Below are 5,814 nucleotides of genomic sequence, written 5' to 3'. Positions count from 1 at the left end.
TTTTTAATCAAAAGCTTTGTGTCTTACAAAATCTTTTTAAAAAATACCAGATAGACCCTAACAGGTTTGGCTCAGTGGATAAAGCGTCGGCCTGCAGACTCAAGGGTCCCAGGTTCGATTCCGGTCAAGGGCATGTACCTTGGTTGCGGGCACATCCCCAGTGGGGAGTGTACAGGAGGCAGCTGATCGATGTTTCTCTCTCATCGATGTTTCTAACTCTCTATCCCTCTCCCTTCCTCTCTGTAAAAAATGAATAAAATATATGTATAAAAAAATACTAGATATTCCTGTTTCTGGGCATTTGCTTGCTAATGAACATTGTTGTGAATATGTGTGAGGTATTAAAACCAAGACTTAAGCAGGAACCTTCAGCATGACTCTCAGTACCCTTGAAACATCGCAAACTACAAAACGTTGAGAGAAAGTAAACCTGAATGAAGGGAGAAATCTACCATGTTCGTGGATTGGAAGATGGTATTTCTTCCCAAATCCATCTATAGATTCGAGGCAATCCTGATCAAAATCCTAGCAGGGTTTTCTGTAGAAACTGACAAGCTGGCTCTAAAATTATGTGGAGGGGAGAGGACTTGAAGTATACAAAACAACGTTTAAAAGGAAGAAGAACTGTGACCTAGTTCCTAGGTCAACACTCAACCACTGAGCCACGCCTCGGCTTGAAGGGGGTTCCGCTTTTTGCTCTCACCCTGAAGCCTGCTTACTGCTTCCGTTGGTAACTCCCACTGAAAATGTCAAGGTCTAACATGTTCTTTGTCTCTGTCCCTTCTTTTGAGTTAAAAGTACACCTTCATTTTACTATTTAACCAAAAGGAAATGTGGTGTCTTGTAGAAGATTCTCAAGTTTTGCCCTATTAGAAAAATGTATATCTTCAACTGAAACTATTTGGGTCCACTTAATTGAATAATTCCTCATTTTAATGACCGGAATTAGCTCGAGTTGTTTTTTTCTATGCTGAGTGAGAAATTACAAGCAAGTGGTTTCCAGTATCTGCTTCAGTGTAGTTTTAGCCTCTCTGATTTCGTATAGGAATCCTAACTAGGAGAACACAGTTGCCCTACAATTTTAATGTTTTCAGCAATGTATGCCTGGCCATGAAAAGGACAAATCCTTTCTGAGTGAAGGAACTGCTGAGTTCAGTTACATTTAGTCTGAGTGAAACCAGGAAAACACCTTCCTGCTGTCATTTGTAGGAACCTGTTTCCTGAGTTTGTGTAACATAAAGACACTTAAGCTTATTCAAGTAAAATAGGAAGAAATGAAGTATGTCTTTTCTAATGTAGACTATGGGATTGGCGTGCGCTGGAGTGATTTCACCAAGGTAGTTCAAGTAGTTACCTGCCTTCTCTTTTCTATCAAAGATTAGTGTACAGAGTCAGGAAATGTTTAAAATCATCACAGTCTTGAAAACATTGCACAGGCTCATGATAAAACTCCAAAAACAATTTGATAAAATAACGTGATCAATACCAAAAAAAACACAAAAAACAAATTAAAGCCAAATGAAAGGGACGTGTACGCCTTTGGTCTTCACTCTCACCCGGCATTACAAGGTAATAGAAGTTCTGCCAAATCCAGAAGACGGCATTTCCCATCGTTCTATTGGCAAAAGTCATATTTCCTTTCCGGTGGTGGTCATCCTCACCTGAGGATATTTTCCCATTGATTTTTTTAGAGAAAGTGGAAGGGAGGGGGAGAGAGAAAAACACCGACGTGTGAGAGACACGTTGATTGGTTGCTCCCCAACCAGGGCCAGGGATTGAGCCTGTAACCGAGGTACATGCCCTTGACCGGAAACCAAGCCAGGACCCTTCAGTCCACGGGCCGACGCTCATCTCCTGAGCCAGGTCCCAGAGTTCCGCAGGAGGACTCAGTGTTCCTCACTCACAGGCCCCGCTGGCAAGCCAAGCCTCTGCTGCTGCCTGCTGTCCCCCTCTGACGCCCCTGTCGCCACGGTGTTTCCTGGAATCACCTCCCTCTGCTGCTGCCTGCCTTCAGCATTTGAAACCTGGGCTCGGCGTCTGCTTCTGGGAGGAACCCAAGCAACGCAAGACGTATTTCAGCTGTGTTTTAGGAGGAGTGTGTGTGTGTGTGTGTGTGTGTGTGTGTATGTGAGAGAGTGTGTGTGTGTGTGAGTGTGTGTGTGTGAGTGTGAGTGTGTGTGTGTGTGTGTGAGTGTGTGTGAGTGTGTGTGTGTGTGAGTGTGTGTATGAGTGTGTGTGTGTGTGTGTGTGAGTGTGTGTGTGTGTGTGTGTGTGTATGTGTGTGTGATGAGCAAGTCCATCCATCTCCAGTTGGGGTGTGTAAGAGGTTTTGCATGAGCTGCGCCCACGGAGGAGGGCCAGTCCGTGTGCAGGGCGATTATCTTAGATTTCTTGCCTTGGGATAGAAGATCATTCTCATGACCATTTATCAAACTAATTTCCTTCTGCAGATATAAAAATTGCTTCAGACAGTCCAAATCTGTAGTTAATAGGTATTAACTTGATGGATTAAGATCCACTTAATAAGATCAGAACAATATAGCTGTTTGAACAGTAAAAAAAGGAAAAAAAGGTACTGAAAAAATGCTGATGGGGAGACAGGAAGGCGCTCTCCACACTTGCCAAGTCAGGGCCAGTTACCTGGGCAGCAAGTCTGAGAGGGACATTTTTTACCCTAAAATGCAAAAAATGACTGGTGGGTGCAGAGGTCCAAGCCACTGCCTGCAAGGCTAAGTTTTGAAATCCAGTCTCTGTGGGTGTGTCACGGGGGGGTGGGGGGGGAGGTACGGGGGGAGGCTCGGAGGGGTGGAAATACTGCTGAACTACCTGTGAGATTGCCCTTGAAAAGACAGTGGATTAGTTCTTGTCCCACAAGGATGAGATGAAACGAAATAACGGGAAAATCAGAGCAGTACACTCCGGTTGGGAAATCTCAGGGTAGACAACAGGTATGAACAGTGCCGGGAACCAGCTCATCTGAACGGGGCCTCCAATTCTGCAGCTGTCAAGGAGGGCCCCTGATTGCATGGGTGGGTCTGGGGTGAATTTTAAAAAATAAAAGTAAAGTTGTTATTAAAATACCTGCTTTTAAGAGGGAGATGGCATGGGCTTCTGAGTGTTTATAATAGCAGACTCTCTAAATGCCCATGCGTCGAGGTGTGGCTAAATCTGTATCGTCTCCCAGTGGGATTCTGTACGGTGTTAAAAAAAAAAAAGGAGGAAAATAGACCTGAACTACCGTTGAGAAATCTCTAGCACTGAGTGAAAAGATAATTACAGAGCAAAATGCACATCTGTATTTTATTTTTTGTTTTAATATATATTTTTATTGGTTTCAGAAAGGAAGGGAGAGGGAGAGAGAGATAGAAACATCAATGATGAGAGAGAATCATGGACCGGCTGCCTCCAGCACGCCCCACACTGGGGATGGAGCCTGCAACCCACCGTGCGTGTCCTGACCCGTTATCGAACTGTGACCTCCTGGTTCATAAGTCGACACTCAACCACTGAGCCATGCCTGCCGGGCCACATCTGTATTTTTAAAAGATACTCTGTGTTTTTATAAAGATGTGTATCTTAGAGCGTGTGTGTATTAAATTCTTATTTTTTATTGCTTTTCTCCCCACTAGACAGTAAGTTCTATAAAGGCAGGGACTATGTTTACTGTTTTGTTCACTGCTGTACCTTCATCGTCCTTAGTAGCAGCCCAGTAGTTCTTTTAGTTTCATTTCTGTGTTCCTGTGTGTGTGTGTGTGTGTGTGTGTGTGTGTGATAAAACATGCATACGCTTACCATTTTAAGCATTTTTCAGTGCCTCTCAGGACATGCACATTGTTGTGCAACCATCCCCATCATCCCTCTCCAGAATATGTTTCAGTGTCCCCAGCTGAGACGGTCCCGGTAAACATTACCTCCCCCGGCTGCCAGTCCATCAGCCGTCATTCCGCTTTCCGTCTCTATGAATTTGACTGCTCTGGGCACCGCATGTAGGTGGAATCATAATATATTTGTTGACTTGTGATGGGCTTGTTTCACTTAACATTATGTCTTCAAGGTTCATCCATGTCGTAGAATGTATCCGTTTCCTTTTTAGGGCCGGATAGTATTCCATTCAAGGCTGAATGCTACTCCATCCACATTTCATGTATCCATTCATCTGTTGATGGGCACTGGGGTTGCTTCTACCTCCTAGCTATGGGCTATTCTGAATAATGCTGCTATGAACATGGGTGTATAGTTAGGGCTAGGGCTAGAGTTAGGGCTAGGGTTAGGGTTAGGGCTAGGACTAGGGTTAGCTCTAGGGCTAGAGTTAGGATTAGGGCTAGGACTAGGTTTAGGGCTAGGGCTAGAGTTAGGGTTAGGGTTAGGACTGGGGTTAGGGCTAGGGCTAGGGTTAGGGCTAGGGCTAGGGTTAGGGCTAGGGCTAGAGTTAGGGTTCGGCTAGGGCACAAGGTTAGGGTTAGGCTAGGGTTAGCATTATGGTTAGGGCTAGGGCTTGTGTTAGCGTTAGGGTTTGGATTAGTATAGCATGTCCCTAAAAATGTACATACCTTAAATACTTATAAATGCAGTGTTTATTTAAATACATTCCAAATGTAATAGAATACATAGTGTGTATACTGTTTTTCAGGGACACCCTGCATATCTGCTTAAATCTCAGGTTTCAGTTCTTTTGGGTGGAATTCCTGTGTTCTATGCTAGTTTGTTCGTTTTTTTCCCCAAGGAACTGCCGTATTTCCCACAGCAGCATTTTACATTCCCAGTAACATTTCTCAAGGGCTGTGATTTCGGCACATCCTCGCCAACATTTATTCTTTTCTATGTTTTGATAATAATCATCCTAGTGGGTGTGAAGTGGCCAATATTATCTTTTATTTATTCATTTTTATTTTTTAAAACATATTTAATTGATTTTTTTGTTGTTGTTACAGAGAGGAAGGGAGAAGGATAGAGAGTTAGAAACATCGATGAGAGAGAAACATCGACCAGCTGCCTCCTGCACACCCCCATCTGGGGATGTGCCCACAACCAAGGTACATGCCCTTGGCCGGAATCAAACCGGGGACCCTTCAGTCCGCAGGCCGATACTCTATCCACTGAGCCAAACCGGTTAGGGCTAGTTATCTTTTAAATAAACTGTCAAACAATAGCTAAAAATTGGAATAATTACTATTAATTGCATTATCTAAGGATAGTAGTATCATCAGAAGAATACTTATATTCTTTTTTAAAAAAATAAATTTTTGATTTCAGAGAGGAAGGGAGAGAGAGAGAGAGAGAAAGAGAGAGAGAGAGAGAGAGAGAGAGAGAGAGAGAGAGAGAGATCAATGATGTGAGAGATTCACTGGTCGGCTGCCTCCTGCATGCCCTCTACTGGGGACCGAGCCCGCAACCTGGGCATGTGCCCTGGACCAGAATCGAACCTGGGACCCTTCAGTCTGCGGGCCGACGCTCCATCCACTGAGCCAAACCGGCCAGGGCCTTTTATCCTTTTGAGGTAGACTGAGCTCAACAGCAAGAACATTAGCGTGTCTGTCTCACAGAGACATCTAACAGGCCCTGAGACAAACGACAGTTAAACCCAATTAAGGCCTTAACCCTTTGCACTCGCTTGCTTTTTTCTCAATTCCTTTATTCTAATGCTAACCGTGTGGAGTCACACTCGACATCCGAGTGCAAAAGGTTAATAATTAAGATAAACAATGTCCCTTGTCAAAGAGAGGCTGTACTAAAGGATCTTGCTCTATACTGTCTCATTTGTGTCATGCAATTAAATATTTAAACAAAATCAGAAAAGTAGCATTCATCCCCCCA

This window comes from Cnephaeus nilssonii, assembly GCF_951640355.1.
Source record: "Cnephaeus nilssonii genome assembly, chromosome: 20".
Lineage (NCBI taxonomy): Eukaryota > Metazoa > Chordata > Mammalia > Chiroptera > Vespertilionidae > Cnephaeus > Cnephaeus nilssonii.
This window is presented reverse-complemented; position numbering follows the sequence as displayed.